The 25,000-nt window shown below is 42.9% G+C and overlaps 1 long non-coding RNA gene across 1 annotated transcript in view; it reads left to right on the forward strand.

Moving 5' to 3' along the window:
- LOC127009784 (uncharacterized) overlaps window positions 1-25,000 on the forward strand; it is a 118,088-nt gene that overhangs the window by 19,393 nt on the left and 73,695 nt on the right. The window contains exon 2 of the long non-coding RNA XR_007762256.1: window positions 23,108-23,178. This is a non-coding gene — a long non-coding RNA (uncharacterized LOC127009784). The remainder of the gene's footprint in view (window positions 1-23,107; window positions 23,179-25,000) is intronic.

Genomic DNA, 25,000 nt, shown 5'->3' on the forward strand with positions numbered 1-25,000 from the left:
TTATTCTTCTCTCATCGCATATTCGTTTTGTTTATCCGTTTCTTTCCTTCTCATCATTTTATTCAAGTTGTTTTGGTTGTTATTACCTCATCGTGTGTGTGTGTGTGTGTGTGTGTGTGTGTTTTCCCATGTGTACCCTTATCACCTCATTTTCACTTCCACACTCCTCCCTGCCACGCCCTCCTCCTCCTCCTCCTCCTCCTCCTCCTCCTCCTCCTCCTCCTCCTCCTTGCACCACACCCGTTTCACTTTCCTGCTCCTCTCCTTTCTTTTACCTTCATTTCTCCCTCCTCTTCCGTTTCTTCTTCCGCCCTTTCTTCTCCCTCCTCTTCCCTCTATTCTCCCTTGCATCGGTCCCTCCCTTTTCTTTTCTCCGCTTCCTTTTTTTCCCGTTTCATTATCTTTTACTTTTCCTGTACCGATTTTTTTTTCCTTTTTCATGTTGTCTTTAATGTTATCTTTTTCCCTCTCCTTCCGTTTCTTTTCCTCCCTTCCTTTTTCTATTCTTTCTTCTTCCTTTTCCTCCTCCTCCTCCTCCTCCTTATCTACTTTACTACTTCTACCAATGCTTCTCTTCCCTCCTTTTCCCTCCTCCTCCTCCTCTTCCTCCTCCTCCTTTCCCCTCTTTTTTCTATCCTGCTCCCTTTATTCCTTTTCTTTGTCACATCTTTCCAGTTCTATTTACCATTTCCTCATTTCATAACTTGATTCATATTTTTTTCTTACATTCCTCTCCTCTCCTTCCTACCCAACCCCTTGCCACACACACCCTGTCACACCCTGGCCACACCATAACCACACACACCACCCGCATGCTTCACCGTAACCACACCGTCTATCCACATTTGCCACAGCCTCCACACTCTTAACCACACCCAAGCCGCACCCTGTTGACGCCACACTCCACCCCAGCCTTGTCATCAACACCTTCATGCATTTATACCTGTCATTTCTCACTCCCTTTTAATTATCAACGTCACTCATCTTTTCACGCACCTGTCATACACCTTTTCACCCTTTTCAAGCCCTGTAAGCTCTCTCACCCTCTCAAGACCCTGGAATTCCTTTATCATATCCCTACCATACCTTTTACAAGCCCCTTTCATCCCTCCCAAGCCTTGTATAGACATTCTCACCCCTTCCAAGACCTTATCATTCCTTTCTTACACCTTTCCTAACCCTTGACATGCCTCCACAACTATTTTCAAACCCTGTACGAGTCTTCCTCACCCCTTACAAGACTCTATGGGTCGTATTAACACATTTCGCCGCCCATGAACACATATTTGACAAGGTTTTCGTAGGAGTTGTGAGCATTTCCAGGAGTAGTTCTATGACCCTGATGGTAGTTTGACCCTTCTTCTGTAGCATGAGCCTAAAACAAACGCTCATTAGAACCCGCTTGATCCCCTCTTTGACTTTTAGAAATTGCTGATGTGAGAAGTGAAATGTCTAGTAATACCAGCCATAGCTTGTTGGTATTCTAAGACAATTTCGCTTCTCATATCAGCTATTTCCAAAGGCCAAAATGGAGACCAGCTGGGTTCTAACGAGTGTTCTTTTAGGTTCAGGGTACAGAAGAAGGGTCAGACTACCACCAGGGCCATAAAAATACTCCTGGAAATGCCCACGACGAAATGTTTTGAAATACGACCCTGTTATGATTCCCTCGTCACCCCCTTCCAACCCAATGATTTCTTTCTCACCCCAAACGCCGTACAAGCCTTTCTAGTCGCTTCAATCCCCTGCCACACCCTGTATACGTCTCCAAACACCCTATACAAGCTTCCCTATTTCTCCTTACACCTCCCTTTCTTAAGCTAGACGCCACGCCCCTTACGCAACACCCTCCCCACTCCTCCTCACACACCTCTTCCCCCTCCACCATATAACACACCCGCCCACACCCACACCCTTCACCCCGCCCGTACTTTATCATTGTTAGCACACCCCATTAACACCTCTGCCACACACACACACACACCCGACGCCCCTGGAAGTATATCATTCGTTGGTAGACATATTCACCGCCTCATTGTAAAGCAGTCCCATCCCTGTCCTTAGTGTGTGTGTGTGTGTGTGTGTGTGTGTGCGTGTGTGTGTTTAAGCAATGAAAATGTATGTGCGTGTACAGTAATGTTACGATGAAGTACGTATTTTTGTCTTATCTTTTTTTTTTGTCAATGTTTCTTTATTGTTCTTTTTCTTATTCTCCTCCTTCTCCTTATTTTCATTTACCGCCTTTTTTTTTCTATTCTTTCTTCTTCCTTTTCCTCCTCCTCCCCCTTATCTTCTTTACTCTTTCTACCCATGTTCCTCTTCCCTCTTTTGCCCTCCTCCTCCTCCTCAACCACCACCAACAAAAACAACACCAACAACATCAACCCCCTCGCATGTAGCCGCTGAGACGTTTTCTATTTCCACAGAAAACGTAAGGCAGTGGAGAGGACACAACCAGATAATTATCGCGCCCTAACGTGTGTTTTGTCCAACTTAATTATCCAGAAATGTGACCCTGGGGCTTAATTCCGGCCTCGTACGTATAGGCCAAGACAGGAAGTGTTGGCGAGGGGGGAGGGAGGAGGGAAGGGAAGGGAAGGGGAAGGGAAGGGAAGGGGAGGGGAGGGAGGGAAGGGAAGGGAAGGGAAGGGAAGGGAAGGGAGGGGAGGGAAGGGAAGGGAGGGAAGGGAAGGGAAGGGAAGGGAAGGGAAGAGAAGGAAAGGGAAGGGAGGAACGAAGGGGGAGGAGGGGAAGGGCACATTGAATAAGAAAAAAAGAAAGGTGAAAGTGGAAAAGAAAAGTACATTAAATAAAAGACTAGACAAAAGAAGGTGAGAAAGGAAAAAAGGAAGGGGAGAGAGAGATAGAGAGAGATAGAAGGGAAGGGAGGGAGAAGGGCACATTGAGGAAGAAAAAGAGAAAGGTGAAAGTGAAAAAGAAAAGTACATTAAATAAAAGACTAGACAAAAGAAGGGGAGAGAGAGGACAAAAGAAGGGGGAGAGAGAGAGAGAGAGAGAGCAGCTTGAGGCTCCCTCCACGCGCTGCTCAGAGGTTCACCCGGACTACACTCTCCGGTGACCAGCTCGTGGAGGTGCCTCGATCACACTCCAGGCAGCACCAGCGCACATATACAGCCAGGACCACACGCCTGTGGAACATGTTCACGGATGCCACTTCCCAAGTGGAGAACATGAGCACGCAGCAGGTGAAGCTGGCTGCTCACAGGTGGCGTGAGGGACACCCAAGTGCGCTAGTGCTATAAACTATAAATATAAAGTGACAAACTGACATTATTCAATATTGTTTTTACATGTTTTTCTTTACTTTTTCGTATTTTGTATTTGTATGATTGTATGTTTCAACATTCGACAATTCAATTTGTCCCATACACAGGCTCTTAGAATAATTATACCAAAAAAGTGTAATTTTGAGCCTCCTTTTTTTTTGTAAAAATTTGTTTAAATAAAAAAGAGAGAGAGAGAGAGAGAGAGAGAGAGAGAGAGAGAGCAAATGACAGAAGAAATGAAAATAGGGAGAAAGTGAGAAAGAGAAAGGGTCACTAAAGATATAAGAGAGAGAAAGAAGGAAATAGAAAAAAATAAGAGAAATAAACAGACAGAAAAGACACTGAGGAAAAGGGGGATAAAGATAGAGAGAAAAAGAGATAGGTGGACCACAGTGAGAAGAAGAGGAAAAAAATTGTAAAAGAAAAGGAATAGAAATAGGCATGAAGGAAAAGGGTAGGAGAAAGAAGGGTAAAAATAGCGATAGAAAGAGAGAAAGAGAAAATGGAATAGCTGGTGACACATTAAGAAGGAAGAGGGAAAGAGGGAAATTGATAAAGAGAGTGAAGAAGGAAGATACACGGAGAAAAGTGGGAGAAGAGAATGAGAGAAGAGTGAAGGAGAGAGAGAAAGGAGGGATAGGAACATGGAGACAGAGGAAGAGAAAAGGGAGAGAGGGAGAGAGAAGGAAAAAGGGAGAGGAGAGGTAGAGAGGTAGAATGATGGAGACAGATAAAGAGTGGAAGAGAGGAAGAGAGGAAGAGAGAAGAAGAGAGAAGAGAAGAAGATGAGAAGAAGAGAAGAAGAGAAGAGAGAAGAAAAGAGGAAGATGAAGAGTGGAAGAGAGGAAGAAAAGAAGAGAGGAAGAGAGAAGAAGAGAAGAAGAGAAGAAGAGAAGAAGAGAAGAAGAGAGAAGAAGAGAGGAAGGTAAAGAATGGAAGAGAGGAAGAGGGAAGAGGAAAGAAATGGTCAAAGATAAGAAGCAGAAAAAGTAAGAAGAGAAATATGGAGAATAGAAAGTATAGAAAGAGAGGAAGGGCAAGAGGATGAGAAACAGGAAGAAGAAAGGGTGAGAGAAAGGCAGAGAAGAACAGGAAGAATATTTAAAGGAGGAAAAACAGGAAGACAAAACAAAAATAAAAAGATAAAAAAGGAGACATAAATAGGAGGAGGAAAGAGGGAGGAAGAGAGAAGAAAATATGAAGAATAAGATTAAGGTAAAAAAAAAAATAATATATGCACCAAAACAGGAGGCGAGAGAGAGAGAGAGAGAGAGAGAGAGGGAGTTTAACACAATACAGTCTTACAAAAATAATAACTTCAAACTTATTCTTATGTTTCCTCTCCTCCTCCTCCTCCTCCTCCTCCTCCTCCTCCTCCTCCTCCTCCCCCCTCCTCCCCCCTCCTCCTCCTACCTCCTCCTCCTGAAAGCTTAAAATCAACGCTAAAACGCCACCACCGGGCAACGAAATGGCAGCCGCGAAGCCTAAATGCAAATAGGTGAAAGGAGAACAAAGAAGAACAAACAAAGGGAGACTAGAACACACACACACACACACACACACACACACACACACACACACACACACACGCACACACACACAAAGAGGGGAAAAGGATAAAGAAAAGGGGAAAAAAGAGGAAAAACAAAGACCAAAAACAAGTGTTAATCCTAAAAATTGTTACCAACCCGAGATTTTAACGAAACTTGATCTGGATTTCTTTATTTTCTTTTTATTTGTTGTTGTTGTTTTATTTTTCGTGGATATTTTCTTTTTCTTTTTTCTGTTGGAGGGAGACTGAGTGAGAGATGAGAGAGAGAGAGAGAGAGAGAGAGAGAGAGAGAGAATGTTGTAGTGATGCTGGTGAAGGCGATGAACCTCTACTAGAATGTGAAGAAACTCAGTTGTTGCTTTAGTTGTTGTTGTTGTAGTTGTTGTTGTTGTTGTTGTTGTTGTTGTTGTTGTTGTTGTTGTTGTTGTTGTTGTTGATGCGTTAGTTTTTGTTTTCCATCTAATTATTATTCTTTTATTATTTCTACACACAATTTTTCTACACCTATTTCTAGACAGACGAATTCTACACGTTTATTGTTTTCTACATCAGTATTTTCTGCAATGTGAAGAAGCTCAATAATTGTTTTAGTAGTTGTTGTTTTTGTTGTTTTCCATGTACTTTTTTTTCTCCTCCTCGTTGTATCCACTCGGCATTAGTTTACTTGTTATTCAATGTTAATGTTTTCTCCTTCTCCTCCTCCTCCTCCTCCTCCTCCTCCTCCTCCTTTACAAATGTAAAGTGTTACACATCGGAAAAAATAACAATCGCGTTCGGTACGTAATGTATGGCCAACAACTTTCTGCAGTAAGTAAAGAAAAGGATCTTGGAAGCCCGGTCAGCATTGTTCAGAGGTAGTTAAAACCGCAAACAAATTGATTAGCTTCATCGGACGAGTCTTTAATAATAAATCGGAAAAAGTAATATCAAAACTGTATAATTCGTTGGTTCGACCCCGTCTAGAGTACTGTGTACAGTTTTGGTCTCCCTATTACAGAAAAGACAGGAAAGTTAGAACTGGTTCAACGGAGAGTAACAAAGATGATTCCTAGGTTGAGAAATTTTTCGTATGAACAAAGGCTTAAAGAAGTAAATTTATTCAGCCTATCAAAGCGAAGACTGCGAGGCGATCTAATAGAAGAGTTTAAAATATTTAAAGGATACAGTGATATTAATGCGGAAGATTACTTTACAATTGATCTATCAAATAGAACAAGAAGAAATCTTAATTTCAAGATAAGTGGTAAAAGATTCTCGTCGCACGAAGCTAAACACTTTTTCTTCAATCGAGTCGTTAATGTTTGGAATTCTCTACCCTGTGATGTTGATAGTACAACAGTTACGGCCTTCAAGAATAGATTAGACAAGTATTTTAAATCCAACCAGCAACTAAGATATTACTCATTGTCGTAATAACGTTAAGTTCTTTCGAATACTGGTGTCCTTGTCCGTTTTTATCGCCCGGTTAGTGGTAGCAGTAATGGTAGTTCTTTCCTCTTTCCTGCATAATTTCCATGCAGTTTTTCCATGCTGCATGGTTCTTTTCCTATCCTGCCAGCTTTGGCTGGAGGGTTGGGGGGCGAGGAGCCTTCGCCTTTGCTGTCCTTCATCTTCCGCCTTTGTTTAGATAGTTAGTGTAGTAGTAGCCTAGTCGAACCATCAGGTCTGCTGTTGTTTGTTCTTTCTTTGTGCTCATTTGTGTTCCTCCTCCTCCTCCTCCTCCTCCCGTAGTACACCTCGGGGCCGCTTGCTTACCTTAATGGCACACCTGACTACCTTTACCTGCCTCATCACGCCCCTCACACCTGCCTACGCTCCCCACCCCACCCCAGCACCCCTCTCCCCTCGCACCCTTACACCTTCACCCCTTCTTATTCACTAACCTTCCCCCTCACACCCCCGACCTCCCTTCACCTTCCCTTCACTCCCTCACAGTTCTCTTTCACTCTCTCACCTTCCCTTTACAATTTCACCCTCCCTTCATCCTCCCCTCACTCCCTCATCCTCCCCTCGCACCCCAATCTCCCCTCATTCACCCCTCTTTGCCGTATCCTCCCCCTTTCCCTATCCACAACCTCCTCCCCCTCGTGCTCCTCCTCCTCTTAACCCTCCCTCTTTACATGCAAAAGTAATGTTCATGGAGATCGTGTGAGGAAAAGAAGAGGAGGAGGAGGAGGAGGAGGAGGAGGAGGAGGAGGAGGAGGAGGAGGAGGAGGAGGAAGAGAAGTAGGAGGAGGAACAATAATAGCGGAAGTTAGGTCGATCGATACCATCATCACCGTCATCATCGTCCCTGAAATTGAGAGTGAAAGTGAATTCATGATAAAGGAAGGGAATAGAAGAAATAACAATACGAATAATAACGATAACAACAAGAACGATAATGGAGAAAAAGAAGAAGAATGCGTTGATATAATAAGTGCCATTCAATCCCATCACCACCATCATCATCATCATTACCATCATCACTATCATCATCATCAATATGTTTTCACCGGTAGAATTTTCACGTAAGAGGAGAACATCACGTTAACCCCTTTTTTTGTCTAATTATGGAGATTAATTTCTTTAGAGCGGGACAGGAATGATAAAAAGATATAAAGGGTTGCTATTTTTGTTTTTCTAGTTTCCTTCCCTTCTCCTGCTCCTCCTCCTCCGCCTCCTTCTCCTCCTCCTCCTCGTCTTGGTCCACCTCCTCACCACGCCATAATCACACTTCTCCAATAACCAGCGACAATACTCTCCAACCATTTCATCTGACGAGCCCCACTTGGAATATTCACCTTAACAACACTACCACTACTACAACAAGCATTAATATTACTACTTCTACTACTACAACCACACCCACCACCAACAACAACCCCTCGGCCGTCCTAGCCAAATGCCTTTCAACGTACATGTTCGAGTATAAAGAAACGCAGAGAGGCGGCCACGTCCCTCCCTCTCTGTGTTGGTTCGCGTTCCTCATCTCACGGTCATTAGGCGCTGACGAAGAGGAAGCTACTGGCGAGGCGCGTATTGTCGCCCCATTTTCAGGATCTGCGAACCCAAATCGAATCATATCCCTGAATTGACTAATAAAGAGAGAAAATTGACCATACGGAGGTATAATAGGAAAGGTGGCGGGGCTGTGAGGCTGAGAGAGGGAGGGGGAAGGGAGGGAGAGAGGGAGAGGGACTAGATGGGAAGGAAGGAAGGAATGAGAGTGTGAGGGACGGGAAAGTGAGACGAAAAGGGGAAGTTTGACGTTTCAGTTTTTTTCTTATAGTTTCGTTTTTCACACACACACACACACACACACACACACACACACACACACACACACACACACACACACACACACACACACACACACACACACACACACACACACACACACACACACACACACACACACACACACACACACACACACACACACACACACACACACACACACACACACACACACACACACACATCCCCGGCGTCGTCAAAACAGCCTCAGACAAGCTATCCTCGCTGCGCAGAATCAGTGAGCAGGGGACTTCTTCCTCTTTTTCTTCTTTTCTTCTTCTTGGATCCTGTATCGCTTTGAGTCGCTCCGCAGGTCAGGAATAAACTCCCCTGATACACCTGGGTTTGCTTCCTCTTCCTTTACCCAATAATCGTAATAGTGATAATAACAATTTGTCGAAAATGTCTCTACTTCATTATTGTTATTATTATTATTATTATTATTATTATTATTATTATTATTATTATTATTATTATTATTATTATTATGATGATGATGATGATGATGATGATGATGTGTAGTAGTAGCAGTAGTAATAGTAGTAGTAGTAGTAGTAAGTACAACTATCATTGTTATCAGTTTCAAACACACACACACACACACACACACACACACACACACACACACACACACACACACACACACACACACACACACACACACCACATACACTCTCTCTCTCTCTCTCTCTCTCTCTCTCTCTCTCTCTCTCTCTCTCTCTCTCTCTCTCTCTCTCTCTCTCTCTCTCTCTCTCTCTCTCCTCTCTCTTCTCTCTCTCACCCCCACCCCCCGAACAATACAGGGAGAGGAGGTAATGGCGGGACTCTCGGCTATTTCACACTCATCAGCCTTAAATTCCAGCTTGGCGGATTTGTAATTGAATCAGTGAATCGCGCTATCAGGTAAATCTGGCTGGAATTTGCGAGTATATTTGCAAAACATACTGTGTCGTGTAGGGTGGCTCGGGGTGTGTGTGTGTCTGTGTGTGTGTGTGTGTGTGTGTGCGTGTGTGTGTGTGTGTGTGTGTGCGTGTGTAATTCAGCTTTAAGTTTTGTTTTTTTACAGCTAAGGAGACAGTTCAAGAGCGTAAAGAAAAATATAAAAAAAAAGCCCGCTACTTACTGCTCCTAAATCTTTCTCTATTTACATGACTACAAACCCATGTCTCCCGTGTCTAAGTCCTTGAATATTCACCCTTCGATATTCACCCTTAGGTATTCCCCTTGTGTTCCTCCCCTTGTTGTGTTCCTCTTCGATTCACCGGATCACCACCCCAGGGACACAACCCCAGATCGATACCCGGTGCCTATTCGCTGCCGGGTGGGGAGAGCCAGGAATGATAGGTAACTGCCCATCCTGTCTCCACCTCTCACAGAAATCGGTGGTGTTGGTGATGATAGTGGTGATAGTGGTGATTGGGATGGGGAGGTGCGTAAAGGTGACGTGATTGCAGGTAGAGAGAGAGAGAGGTATTGAAAGTGAGAATGTGAGCGAGAGAGACAGACAGACACACAGACACATCGGGGGGAAAAAAAAAAACAGCGGATCTCCCGTAAAAGATAAATTGTTAGACTAATGAACAGGATTTGCTCTCACGCTTCATATATATAATAATTTGATACATGGAATTCGCTATTAGTTGAATGTATCTCTACGCCGGCGGTCCCTTATCACGTGCAGTATTCTTTCCGCGCCACGCTTTTTTTTTTTGTTCATCCAATACGAATATCACACTGGAACAAAATTGGTAAAATGCGAAAATAAAAGAAAAAGGGAAAAAAAGTGAGAGTTACAGGAGAAGGGATTAAAAAGCGAATGAAAGGTTGAATTGATTGAAATGTGTAGTTAGATTGAGAGAGAGAGAGAGAGAGAGAGTAGGGGAGTGGGTTCTAACGCTATAGGAGAAGGGACAGCTAAGTAGGTTTGGCATGATATATTGGCTTTCCTAAGGCGTATTGGCCACAAAAATAGGGGGGAGGAAGAGGAGGAGGAGGAGGAGGAGGAGGAGGAGGAGGAGGTATGAGATGAAGTAAGGGGAATGAAAGGGAAAAAGAGAATGCTGAGGGAAAGAAAATGAAACTCTGAAATATATGGAACGAACGAACGAGAGAGAGAGAGAGAGAGAGAGAGAGAGAGAGAGTGAGAGTGAGGGATTAATTCATCATGAGAGAGAAACAAACACACAGTCAACAGCCATTTTTGCAGCATCAATATTTATCCAGCATTAACCATCCAAAAAAAAGGGCCATTCGTCTCCATTGCCGCGCGAGGAAGCCGAGTCTCTCCTCCGATCACCCACCTGCGCGCCCCACCTGTAGTTAATGAAGGGAATTTACCTGTAATGGATCGCCGGGACGGGTAATGTTTAATGAAGCCCTAATGAACGTAATGTTAATGATGAAACGAAAGAGGAACGGAAAAACTTTGTCAACACACACACACACACACACACACACACACACACACACACACACACACACACATAGCCTCTCTCTCTCTCTCCATCTCTCTATCTACCTATCTGTCAATCTCTATCTATCTATCTCCTCCTCCTCCTCCTCCTCCTCCTCCTCCTCTTCCTCTTCCTCTTCCTTTCATGCATCTCATCCTCTTAAAATTGTCAATGGTTTTGCCATAATGAGGAAAATGAGAAGATGAGAGAGACAGGAACAAGACACCGCAAATAATTAAGAGAGAGAGAGAGAGAGAGAGAGAGAGAAAGGGAAAGGGAAACATGGAAACATGGAAATGCAGGCAACAGCAAGCCTATTGGCTCATTACGAGGTCCCCCGCTTGGGTGATTTAATCTGCTCGACCGCCACTTGGGGCTTGGTGAGCAGATGAAAGCACCTCGATATTGAGGAGCAGATGAAAGCACCTCGTTATTCAGTTTACTCCCGACGCAGCGAAATGACGGTCGATTCTATATTTGAAGGAGTTGATGGTATTCGCATTTACTACTTCTGAGGGAAGATTGTTCCAGTGGCGGATGACTCGGTTTGAAAAGAAACTCCTTCCAATGTCTGTGTTACATCGACTCGACTGAATGGGTAAACCGTTATTTCTAGTTCTTGAGTTGGTTTGCAGTTCAAAGAATTTGGAGTAATCGATGTTACTGAACTTTTTTAGATACTTGAAGACTTGAATCATATCCCCTCGTAGGCGTCTTTTCTCCAATGTAAAGAGATTGAGTCGCTTGTGTCGTTCCTCGTACGGTTGATCCCTGAAGGTTGGAATCATCTTTGTGGCGCGTCGTTGAATCTTTTCCAGTAAAGCAATGTCCTTTCTGCAATTGGGAGACCAGAACTGCACTGCATACTCGAGGTGCGGTCTTACCATGGAATTATACAAGGATAGCATCACGTCTGGTGTTTTACACTCGAAGTTCCTCGCTATGAACCCAAGCTTAATGTTGGCCTTGTTGTATGCTTTTTTACAGTGATTCGCGTGTTTCAGGTCACTGCTGATAGTGACTCCAAGATCATTTTCCTCCTGCATCGCTTGCACAGGTCTCCCATTCATGATGTGTGAGTGGTTACTATTTTGGGACCCAATGTGCATGACTTTGCATTTGTCAACATTAAAAGACATTTGCCATTTTTCCGACCATTCGATAATGTGATTGAGGTCTTTCTGAATGATTTCGCAGTCGGTCTTTGTGAGGGCATCTCCACCCACCTTGGTGTCATCTGCAAATTTCGATATTGTGGATTTCAGTCCTGATTCGAGGTCGTTGATATATATGATAAAGAGGATGGGTCCCAGCATTGACCCTTGAGGCACTCCACTAGTGACTGGTAGCCAATCGGAAGCCTGTCCGTTGAGTAGTACTCGTTGTTTTCTGTCGGTGAGCCAATCTCTTATCCACGCGATCAGATTGGCTCCGATGCCCGCCGAGTGCAGTTTCTTAAGGAGTCGCTCGTGCGGTACCTTGTCGAAGGCCTTCTGAAAGTCCAGGTATATAACATCACTGGGGATGTGGGCATCCCAGTTCTTATATATACCTTGGAAGAAGTCTAATAAATTCGTTAGGCAGGAGCGCTTGTTTCTGAAGCTATGCTGGGTGTCGGAGATTATATTATTGTTTTCTAGAAACTTAACAAGTTTATCTCTAATAATCTTTTCGAGTATTTTTCCTGCCACTGATGTCAAACTTATGGGCCTGTAGTTTAATGCAACGCTTTTGTCTCCTTTTTTGAAAATCGGTGTTACGTTCGCCATCTTCCAGTCTTCCGGGACCTTGTTTAGTTGAACTGACCGGTTGAATATGTTAGTGAGTGGTTGAAGTATTTGTTGTTTAAGGTCTTTTAATAACCGCGGGGACAAACTGTCGGGTCCCGTTGACTTGTTCGTCTCGAGTTTGTCCAAGTACTTCTTTACTTCTTGGTCGCATATTGAGTCAATTTCCAGCGGCGTGATCTCACTCGGCGGGTCAGGACCCTCGGGAATGGTTTCGATGTCCTCGACTGTGAATACGGATGCGAAGTTACTGTTGAGGATTCTGGCCATCTGTTTACTGTCCTGAGTTACAGATCCAGTCTCGTCTGTCAGGGGACCAATATTGGATTTTACTTTCTTTTTCGATCTTATGTACGTGAAGAATTTCTTGGAGTTATTTTTGATTTCGCGCGCTATTTGCTTTTCATAGTTGCGTTTGCTACTCCGAATAAGGCTGCGACAAGCTCTGAGGCTGTTGTGGTACTGTGTGCTGGCTTCGGCCGTAGCATTCTCTTTCATCAAATTATAATTCTTTTTTTTTAGGTTTACTGCCCTTTTTATTTCTCTGGTCATCCACGGTGGATCTACGGCCCCATTTACTCGCCTGGATTTCGTAGGCACTGTAGCCTTCTCTACTTGCAACAGCTTATCTTTGAAGACGTTCCACGCGTTGTCGATTGTGTTGTCGGTGATGCCAAGGTCGTAGGGGGAAGCAGCGCACGGGCTAAGTTGAAATTTCCTTTTTTGTAATCTGGTATCACTGACGGATTATCTACGAGTTTGTGACATATATTGATATTAAAACGGATTAAGTGGTGATCGCACCCATTAAGTTTCTCACCAACTGTACAGTCGCGAATGAGGTCGGGGTCGCTTACTAATACCAGATCCAGCAGATTGTTTTCTCTTGTTGGTTGAGTTACAACTTGAGTGAGCAACGAATCCTCCACCATTTCTATAAGCCTGTTACCCTCTTGATCTCCAGTCATCAGTCCCCAGTCAATGTTAGGGCAATTAAAGTCCCCAATTATAATTGCTTCCTTGCTTTGTGTTAGAGAGTGAATCTCTTCGTAGAGGGCAGTGTCATCGGCTGCCTGTTGTTTCGGAGGCCTGTATACGGTTGCAAGTGTTAGTTTCTTGTTATTTGCGGTTATCTCCACGTAGACAGAATCGTATTTCTCTGCGTCCTGTTTGTCTATTTTTATGGCAGGGAGTGTACTTTTTACGTAGCAAACTACTACTACTCCTTACTTGTGCTTTCGACTTTTGTGGAAGCTTTCGTACCCAGGGAATGACAGTTCGGATTCTAGATTAATAGAGTTGGCCCAAGTCTCTGTGATGGCTACCACATCTGGTTTCTCTGTTGCAATATACGCCCTAATTTCGTCTTTTTTGAGAATTAAACTACGTGCATTTGTGTACATGATAGAAATGTGGCCGTGACGAGTTGTACCAGTTCTTGTGAGTCGCACTGACGCTACGGGGAGATGGGAGATGAACGAATAGGGGGAAAAGGGAGGAAGACATTGGAATGCCTTCTTTTTCCTCCTCCTCCTCCTCCTCCTCCTCTTCCTCCTCCTCCTCCTCCTCCTCCTCCTCCTCCTCCTCCTCCTCCTCCTCCTCCCTTCCTTGTCCTTTACCGCCTTTTTCCATCTTATTTTTTTCTCGTTTTCTCACTTCCCTTTCCCTCCTTTGACCTTCCTTTATCGCCTTCCTTTCCTCCTTCCTTTCCTTCCTCTCGTCTATCATTCCATCTCCATTTTCTCCTTTTCTATCTTTCTTTTATCCTCCCGTGTCCACCTTTCTTTCCCTTTTCTTCTTCATCTCTTTTCTTTTCCTTTCTTCCTTCCTTCCTCCTTCCTTTTCATATCTCACACTTTCCCTATCCTTATCTTTCTCTCTTTTCCCTTTCTTTCCTTTTCCTCTTTCATTCTTTTTCCCCTTCCCATTTCTTCTCCTCTTCTGTTTCTTCCTTCCTTCGATCCTAGTTTTTATAATGTTCCTTCCTCTCTCTCTTCTCCCATCTTTCTTTCCTCCCCCTTCCCTTCAACTTTTTCTTATTTCTCATCTTCCTTTCCTCCCTGATTTCGTTCCCTCTTTCAGACTAGCCAATTTTCCCTCCCTCCCTTCCTCTCTTTCTCTCTATTTCCCTTTCTTCCTCATTTCTCCTAATCCTTTCTCTTTCCCTTCCATGCTTCCTTTCTTTTTTTCCTATTTCCCATCCCTCCTTTCTCCTTTCCATTCCTCCTTTCTTTCTTCCTTCCATTCTTCTTTTCCTCTCTATTCTGCCCTCCTATTTTCCTTCCTTTCCTCCTCCACATACACTTTCCCTCCTTTCCTTCCTCTGTTTCTTCCTTCCTGCCCTTCTCTCTTCCTTCCTCCCTCCCTTCCATCGTCCCTTCCTACCCTCCATCTCCTCTTTCACATCCATTTTCTTTCATTTCTTTGTCTTCTTCCTTTTCCTGTTATCCCTTTTTTATTTCCTCCCTTCCTCTTCATCCCTCTATTCTTTCGTCCTTCCTTCTTTCCTTCTCTACTTTCATTACTTCCTCCCTTTCCACATCTACACCCCCTTTCTCTCCTTTCCTCCCTCTGTTTCCTCTTTTCCCTCCTTTCCTTCCTCTGTTTCCTTCTTCCTGGTTTATTTTCCCTACCTTTGTCCTTTCTTTCCTATCCTTCATTCCTATCCTCTCTTTCCTCCCTCTCGCCCAGTTTCAATCCTCTCCTTCTGTTTCCTCCTTCCCTCCTGACCTATTTCCTTTCCTTCCTACCTCTGCTTCATCATTCCTTCTCCATCTCCTTCCTTCCTCCCTTCTCTTCTCTTTCTCTCTCTCCTATCTTCCTCACTTTCCATATCAACATCCACTTTCTCTACTCTGTTTCCTCCTTCCTGCCCTACTCTCCTTTCCTCCCTTCCCTCCCTTGCTTCCTTCCACTCCTCCCTCTCTATCATCTCCTCCTCCTTCTTTCCTTCCTGTTTCTCCTTCCTTCCCTATTCTCCCTGCCTCCCTTTCCACATTCAGACCCACTTTCCGCCCTTTCCCTCCTCTGTTTCCTCCTTCCTCTCCTACTGTCCTTTCCTCCTATCCTCCCTTTCGCCCTCCCTTCCTATCCACCCTTCCTGCCTTCCCCCTTTCCCTGCTGTTTGAATGGTAGCAATTACTTCAGCGGCCAACCATCAATTTCCATCTGGTTGACAGTTCACCCGCGAGGCGTCACGCGAGAGCTCACACGCCGCCTCCCGCTCCCATTGGTCCCGCAGTTGCCAATCACCGCCACGCACGACCCCGCCCCGCGCGCTCACTAGGGGAAAGGCGCGTGACGTCAGAGTCCGAATGGTGACACGTGTGAGAGGCGCCGCTGGTTTACTCTTCCTGCTGGTGATCCTCGTGACTCCTGACCCCAAAGCCGAGGCCCCGAGGCTGCGAGATTCTAATAAAATCATCATTATCACGCCCCTCCGCCCTCCTCCTCGCCGCCATTATCACCGCACCAACAATAAGGATGGACTCGCCCTGCTCTCCATCCTCTTCTTCCTCCTCCTCCTCCTCCTCCTCCTCTTCCTCCTCTTCCTTCTGCTATGTGGACGCGCTCATTTGGAAAAGCCTTTGAAAACTATTTAAACGATTCGATTACTTTAGTTTGTGCTTCAGGTTTCTTTTTCTTTCTTCATTTATTTATTTTTTATGTTTGTTAGTTTGTTTCTCGTGACATACAAAGACCTTTTGGGATTTTTGAAGTTTTCTGTCTATTTTTTTTTCCTTAGTTTTGTATTTGTTGCAGCTTTGTGTATTTTTTTTTTTCCTTTTTATTTAGTTTTGTTGTCCGTGACGCATGACTTTCAAGGTTTTCTGTCTGTATTTTCCTTTTCATAGTTTTGTATTTCTTTCAGGTTCGTTTTTTTTATTATTTTCTTGATTGTCGCGTAGCACTGTCTTTCATTTTCATTTTGTAGCTTTTATGCAATCTTTATTTCTGTATGCATTTATTTTTTCCTTATTTTCGAGTGCGTGTGGGTGTGGGTCTCTCGCATTTTTGTTTTGTATTCCATTTTTTTCAGCCGTTGTGTTTGTTTACTTTAATGTTTGTGTCGTATTTGATTGCATATCATCATTAGTTTGTTTACCGATATTTCCATTTGCTGAGTCGTTTTCTGGGAATCATTACTGTATCGTCATTTTATTGGATCTGTTTAATTTGACGTCGTTGTGCATTTTTTTTTCTACTTTTTCATCGTTTTGTAATATTTTACTTTCCATTTTCGTGACCTTTTGCATTAATTACTTACATGTTTACTTTGTTTCGCATTGATTATTTAGTTATTATTTTATTACATCGTTTTGTATTAATTATCTACACTATCGCGTCGTTGTGCATTATTTTTTTCTATTTTTTCATCGTTTTGTAATATTTTACTTTCCATTTTCGTGACCTTTTGCATTAATTACTTATATGTTTACTTTGTTTCGCATTGATTATTTATTTATGTTATTACTTCGTTTTACATTAATTATCTATACTATCGCGTCGTTGTGCATTATTCTTTTATTCTTATTTTCACGTATTTTTTACACCACTTTTTTATTCATACTTCGTTTCACATTAATTATTTATATCATCACATCGTTCTGCATTGTTTGTTCTTTATATTTTCACGTCCTGTGCATATTTTTTTTCTATTCACGTCACTTTGATTTTTTTTCGTTGTTGTTTATGTTCACGTCACCTTTCAACATTTCTATTTCCACGTCTATTTGCATGTTTTCCTTTTATATTTCCTTGTTGGAGAAAATCCTCTCTCGTGACATCCATGAAAACACTCCAGCCAGCGCCGTCTTATTCAGGGACATTTATGATTTTCCTGGGCTCGTAATATCACACGGTTCATATTTTCAACCATCACTATTTTTTCCTCGCTGGAGCAGGATGTTTTAGGCCTTTCTATCCTCCTTTTCATAACATATAGTCATTCCTCTTCCTCATCATGCCATAAATAAATAATAAAGAGTCTTATTTATGCTCAAGATAAAGTACGACCCATGATGTTTTAGGCCTTTCTATTTTCCTTTTCATAACATATAGTCATCCCTCTTCCTCATCATCCATAAATAAATAATAAAGAGTCTTATTTATGCTCAAGACAAAGTACGACCCATGATAATACTACCTTCACCTTTGACACACTTCATGACCTTTTCTTTAAGTCAACGAGAGGTTTAATTTATCTAATGTTGGACGAGGTCAGTTATTTTAGTTTCCTCTTTCCTGTCCTTCTCCCTTCCTCTCTTCCTATCATCCCTTTACTTCTTTATACCTACTTTCCTTCGTTTCCTTCCTCCGTTTCCTCATTTTTTCCCTCTCTCTTTCCTCTTCCCACACTTCTTATCCTCCCTTTCCATATCCACACCGACTTTCCTTCCTTTCCTCCTCTATTTCCTCCTTTCTGCCCTAGTTTCCCTTCCTATCCACCCTTCTTATTCTCCCATTCCTCCTTCCCATTCTTTTATCCCTCTTTTCCTTCCTCTGCTTCCTCCTTCCTGCCCTATTCTTCCTTCATCCTTTCATCTTTTCCATCCTTTTATCCTTCTTTTCCTTCCCCTGTTTCCTCATTCCTGGCCTATCCTTCCTTTATTCCTTCCTCCTTTACATCCTTTTATCCTTCTTTTCCTTCCTCTGTTTCCTCCTTCCTGACCTATTCTTCCTTCATCCCTTCCTCCCTTCCATCCTTTTTTCCTAATTTCCTTCCTCGGTTTCCTCCTTCCTGGCCTATTCTTCCTTCATCCCTTCCTCCTTTCCATCCTTTTTCCCTCTTTTCCTTCCTGTTTCCTCCTTCCTGGTCTATTCTCCCTTCATCCCTCTCTTTATACACCCTTCCTGTCCTTCCTTTCCTCCTATCCAATAACAGCAGGATTTCTAACTCTTGGGAGGCTCATCGCCTTATTTCAATACCTTAAGCTCTTGCCATACGTTCAGGTCCCTTTTGTCTTACACTTTTATCTTAATTTCCTCTTCTCTTCCGATCCTTCTCCCAGTAAACGATGAAAAGAATAGTGACATAGAAATAGATGGGTAGAGAGATGGATAGATGGGAAGAAGGCATGTGGGAATGAGAAATTTGAACAGTAGTGAAAAAAAGAGATGAAGGAAAGGAAGGAAAAGCAAGGGAGAAGAAGGAAAGGAATAGGAAGAGTAGGAAGAGTAGGGAATGGAAAGGAAAGGGAAGGGAAGAGAGAGAGAGAGAGAGAGAGAGAGAGAGAGAGAGACCTGGGGATTATTGAAGTCCTGTTTGTCCGGTGCGGAAGGAAATGGGAAGTGCTTAAGGAGGAAGAGGAGGAGGAGGAGGAGGAGGAGGAGGAGGAGGAGGAGAAGAGGAGGAGGAGGAGGAGGAGGAGGAGGAGGAGGATGTGACATATAAAATGGAGGAGAGAGAAGAGGAGAACACGAAGAGAGAGAGAGAGAGAGAGAGAGAGAGAGAGAGAGAGTAAATTGAAGAAGACAAACAAACAAGCGAACAAAACACTTCCTCAGGCGCGCGCGCGCGCACACACACACACACACACACACACACACACACACACACACACACACACACACACACACACACACACACACACACACACACACACACACACACACACACACACGAGGAAAACACTTGACTGGTCCAACGTAATTAATTGGACAAGACAACGCGAACCCACTTTATTTTGATCTCACGTTTTCCTCTTTTTTTCTTATTTTTTCCTCCTCTTTTCCTCATTTTTCCCCTTCTTGTTTTTTTTTCTTCGTTTTTCACCGTCTTTTTTTCGTTTTTCTCCTACTTTTTTTCCTTCTTGTTCCTTCTTTTCTCTTGTCTTTCCGTTTGTTTATGATCTCAGTTTTCTCCACTTCTTCCTTTCGCCGTTTTCTCTTTATTTTTTTTCTTTTATATTAATTTTCCCTTATTTTGTTTTTCACCTTATTTTTTTCATTTTCTTTCTCTTTCTTTTAAACTGCATTTTTTTCTACAGTGTAATTCTTGCATTTTTCATTTCCCATGTCTTTATAACACGCAATTACTTCTCTCTCCTCTTTTACTTTATTATTATTATTATTATTATTATTATTATTATTATTATTATTATTATTATCGTTTATTTTTCTTTTGTCTATTTTCCTTCCTTTGTTTCTTTTTGTTACGTTTCATCTCTATATTTCTTCGTTTTTTCCATGCCCTTCCATTTCACTCAACCTTCTCCCTTTCCTCTGTTTTCCCTCCTTCATTTCTTTTCGTTACGCTTCATTTTCATATCTCTTTCACTCTTTTTCATCCATCATCGTTCTTAATTTTCCTTGTCTATTCATTGTTCTTGTCTCTCAATCTTCTTTTTTTCTTTCTCTTTTTTTATTTTCATTACACTTTATTTTCATCTCTTATTCATAGTTTCAGTTACCCTTAAATTATACTTCACTCTTTCTCTCTCTTACCTTTAATTTCCTTCCATTATTTATCTTTTCGTTATTTCTCCTTGTCATTTATTTTTCTCTTTTCATTCATGGTCGTCCTCCATTACACTTTACCTCATTTTTCCTTCTTCTTTCATCTTCCTTCCTTATCTATCTTTTCCCTACGCCTCATTTTCATATATTTTTCTTTTTTTCCGCATCATCCTTTTATTTCCTTACCCTTCCATAACAGTTCACTTTTCCCTCCCTTTACTTCCCTTCCTTAATTCATCTTTTCTCTACGCTTCAATTTCATATACATTTTTCTCCGTTTTCTTTGTCTATCCCTTGCAATTCACTATCTCCTTCATTTTATTTCCCTCTCTTATTGACATATTTCTTAAGCTTCATTTTCATATATTTTTCACTGTTTTCTCCGGCGTTTCATTACATCTCACTTCCTCTCTTCTCTGCTTTCCTTGTCTTTATTTCTTTTCGTTGCTCCTCATTTTCATATCTTTTCCACTTTTTTTCATCCCCGGTCGCCCCTAATCTCGCCTCGTGGCCCGCCGCACGTTCCTCCTTCATCATATTCCTTCAAGAGAACATTTAAGACATCCTAATCTTCTGAATCCTCCCTCGCTCCCTCCCTCTCTCTCCCTGTCTCCCTCCCTCCCTCCCTTTCTTCTTTTCAGTCTCTCTCTCTCTCTCTCTCTCTCTCTCTCTCTCTCTCTCTCTCTCTCTCTCTCTCTCTCTCTCTCTCTCTCTCTCTCTCTCTCTCTCTCTCTCTCTCTCTCTCTCTCTCTCTCTCTCTCTCTCTCTCTCTCTTCTCTCTCTCTCTCTAATCCTACTCATCGTCCTTTTAATTTATCCCTTTCCTCCTTTATTCTTTCCCTCTTTTTCTTCATTTTTCCTTCATTATATTGTCCTTCTCATCGATCCTCTAATTTCGTCCTTTTCTTCTTTTATTCCCTCCCTCTTTCACTCCTTCCCTTCCTCTTTCTCTCTCCTTCTCTTCCTCTTTCCCTGTATCCTTCTCTTCCCTTCTACTTATCAGCCTCCTTCTTTTGATTTTTCCTTCTTTCATTCCGTGTATTCCTTTCTCCTTTTCTTCCCTACCTATTCTGCTCTTTTTGTCCTTTCCTTCTATCAGTTCCTCTTTCCTTTTCTCCTTCTCTCTCCCTCCTTTTTTCCTCATTTCCTTCTTTCATTCCCTCTCCTTTCTCTTTCACTCTCATCTTGCTTTTCTTTCCCTTTTTCCTACTTTCCTTGTCTCTTCCCCAATTCTATCCTCTACCCACTACCCTTTCTAATCCTCCTACTTTCGTCCCTTCCTTTATTCTCTCTCTCCCATTTCCTTCTCCTTTGCGAGCCTAACTCCCTTTCCTCGGCTGTTTAAGGGACTGGATTACGTGGTTGAGTAGCATCGAGAGGCTTCCGCAATATAACCAGTCCGCCTTCTCCTTGCCCTGATATCCCCTCCGCGGTAATCTCCTTCCCTTTCTAATATTCTTGTATAGTCTGCCCTCGGAAACTCCCTCTTTGATCAGTTCTCTCTCGTTGTAGATCGATTTTATTCTTTCGCTTTTATTTTATTTATTTGGTTGTTCTTTCCGTCTTCATCTCTCTTCTTTATTACTTTCGTTTCCTACTCCTTCCTCTTTTCCTCTTAACAATATATCTTAGTTTCTTTTCCATCTATTTTTCTTCTTGTTTTCTTAGTTCTGTCTTCCCCGTATTCGTCTCTCATTTTCAACTGATTCCATTTTATATTAGTTTCCCCTACTCGTTTCTCTTCTATTTACGGCTGTTTCTCATTCTTATTTTCGTTTTCTTTTTTCATATTTCTCTTTTTTTTTTTTTTCTTCTCGTTTCTTAGTTTCATTCCCTCCTCATTTATTTTTCCTTCAGACAGTTTCCGTTCTTCACTAGTTTCATTTCCTCGTCGTATCTCTTCCCTTTATAAACTGTTTTTCCTCTCTTTCTTCTTCTATTTGCCTTGTCTCCCTTTCACTGTCTGTCTCCCTCGTCCTTTCTCTCCCTACTTCCCTTCCCCTCTCCCTGTTTTCCTCATCCTCTCTCACCCTTCCTCTCTTCACCGCTACCTCCCTTGCCTTACTCCCTGCTTCTCTTTCGCTCTCTCCCTGACTCCCTTTCGCTCTCCCTGCCTTTCTCCCTCCCTGCCTCCCTTTCCCAACCTCTCCTTATCTCTCCCTTCTTCTTCCTCCCTGATCTCTTGCTTCCTCTCCCTTCTTCTCTTTCGCACCCTCTGCCTCTCATCTTAACCTCCCTGCTCCCCTTCTCTTCTCCCTCCTTCCCTCTTCCTCTTCCTCTCCCTCCCTCTTCCTCCCTCTCTCCCTCCCCCCCTCTCCCCCTTAAATCTTGCGGCATGTCAGAAGCAGCCGCCCGTGACTCGATAGATCTGTTGCTCTCCCCTGAGGCTTCTGCTGCTCCTCCTCCTCCTCCTCCTCCTCCTCCTCCTCCTCCTCCTCCTCCTCCTCCTCCTCCTCTCGTCAGGTAGCTATCGTCCTCCTCTTTTTCCATCTTGTTTTTCTCTCTTTTTGATATCTTCTTTATTCACCACCACCACTACTACCACTACTTCTGCCTGCTCTTCTTCTTCCTCTTCCTCCTCTTCTTCCTCCTCCTTCTCCTCCTCCTCCTCCTTCTCTTCCTCCGTGTCTCTATATCTTTCCATCTTTTTCTCCTCCTCACATTATTTTGTTATGTTATTTTCCATGAATTTTCTGGTTATAAATCTTCCTTCCTTTATTCCTTCTTTCCTTCCTTCCTTCCTTCCTTCCATTCTTCCTTCCTTCCCTCCTTCCTTCCTTCCCTCCTTCCTTCCTTCCCTCCTTCCATCACATCCTTCCTCCCTGGTCAATTCGCCTCCCTCCTCTTCCTCCTCCTCCTTCTCCTCCTCATCCTCCTCCTCCTCCTCCTCCTCCTCTTCATCCTCCTCCTCCTCCTCCTCCTCCCTACGTCAATCTTTTCCCAGGTCTCTTCCTCCTCCCCCTCCCTCCTCCTCACCCCCCCCCCCTCTGTGAGCCTCTTCCAGCCTTCCTCTCCTTCCCTTTCCTATCCTCTTCCGCACAGCACTAATCCCTCCTCCTCCTCCTCCTCCTCCTCCTCCTCCTCCTCCAGCGTCTACTCTCCATCACGTTCATCTTTTTCGTTCTTCTTTCCTTACTTTTCCTCGTCATCGTTCATATTTTCCACCTTTTTTTCTTTCCCTTTCATCATTCTTCTCCACTCGACTTGTTTTTTTCTTTTTTTTCTTGCTTCATCTCCATCCCTCTTAATATTATTCCACCTCGTTATCCTCTTCCTCTTTTCCCTCCACAGATGAGCGCCTCCTCCACCTCCTCTTCCACCTGTAACACCTGCTTGGATCTACGAACAGGTGTGTATGTAAGGTAAGGAAGGTAATTGGCTGAGGTAAGTGAGGATTTTGTTGTGTTAGTGTAAGTGCAAGTGTGTGTGGAGTGTGTTGGGGGAAGGGGTAAGTGTGTGTGTGTGGGGGGTGGAGGCGGGGTACGTGTGTGTGTGTGTGTGTGTGTGTGTGTGTGTGTGTGTGTGTGTGTTTAGATACTTGAGCTGTGGTGTGGGCTTGACAGGAGGAGGAAAAGGGGGAGGAGGGAGGGAAGGAGGAGGAAGAGGAAAACGAGAACGAGGAGAATACTGAGAAAGCTGCTGGAAGGATAGAAGAGAGAGAAGGAGAGGAGATAAGTTTTAAAAATTGGAAAACTTGGAAAACTTACAAGGAAAGCAACGAAAACACAACACAGATTACCGGCACGAGAACGAGATGAAAGTGAGGCACGAGAACGGCGAGAGATGAAAGTGAGGCTGCGATGCGAGATGACACGGGAAGGGAAACACGAACACGCCAACAGTGATATATGAATACAAAGAACGTGGTGGAAGAAGCAGCGAGAATTTGTCCTACGAACATATAAAAGCAGAGAGCATAGTCTTCGTGTCTCTGGTTATGGGTGGTTGATTGTCATTTTTAGCTCTTGTTTGCGTCAGTGTTTGCGTTTTGTTGTTATCTTATTTTTGGTTTGTAATTCTCCTTTGGTGGCACGTCCAGTGTGGCAAAGAATATATTCCTTTTTTTCATTTGACTAATTTGCGTGTCGAAAGTACACTTAGATTTGTGCTCCGCAACCCTTTTTTTTTTACGTCTACGCCTATAGCGCCGGTAGGCTTGCTTGAGGGGCCTGAATGGTAGTCGGCCCTATCCCGTCATGGCGCAGGCAAGTGTTTATAGTGGCGCCATCTTCTCTGCTTTTCTTCTTCCTGTTCCATTAATCCTTTAGTTTTTTATTTGCTTATATATTTAAATAAAGGTGTGAATTTACAGACGTCAAAATTTTCCTCTTTCATTCATTCATTCACTCATTCATCATTTTATTCATTCAGACAAGCTTTTATTATTTTTTTCATTTATGTATAAATATCAGTTATTTAATCATTTACTCATTCATTCATTCATTCATTCATTCATTTTTATTAATTAAAGGACTGACAAGGGAAAGGTCAGTTGAAATAATACCTCAGTTGTGGGTTGCTTTTCTGTTAATGGATTATCTCCGTTTTAATAACAATAAAAGGCAAAACAAAATTAAGCGAACGCAAAATTCGGACAAAACGAGATTGTTACCGGTTAGTCAAGCATGGTAGATAGCATGGCTTCCCAGATTCATTAGTTTGACTTTTTTTGTACAACACTACGCTCCATAGCCTGACCTGATGCACGACTTTCTTGTATTTGCATTGCTGAAGAAAGATGGGTAGATTTGGGAGCATACTCTGTTAGCTGCGCGAGTGGCCATGGTGCTGATCTCCGTAATTTTGGCCCCTCAGCCTGTGTAGGGCGAGACAGGATGAGTATTTAATGTATGCGGAGATTCAGCTTGTTTATCATGACGTGGTTAAGAGTTTCCTTACTTTTATTTGGATTGTTCAAGAAGAATATATGCGAAGATTATACTTGCTTATAACGGCGTAGGTAAAGGTAAAAGCTTAGTTAATTTGTTTTGTTTGCATTGTTAAAGAGAGATACGATGACTTTTAATGTATGATAAGATTCTACTTGCTTAAAATGACGTAGCTAAAATTTTAGTTGTGCTGTGTAACCCAGACTTAGACGGGTGTTTTTGTTTTCTTGTTCATTGTTGAGTGATTATGTGTCACGACTAATTATAGGGAGGCCAAGGGCATAGCAAGGAACAC

Source organism: Eriocheir sinensis, chromosome 42 (genome assembly GCF_024679095.1).
Source record: "Eriocheir sinensis breed Jianghai 21 chromosome 42, ASM2467909v1, whole genome shotgun sequence".
NCBI lineage: Eukaryota > Metazoa > Arthropoda > Malacostraca > Decapoda > Varunidae > Eriocheir > Eriocheir sinensis.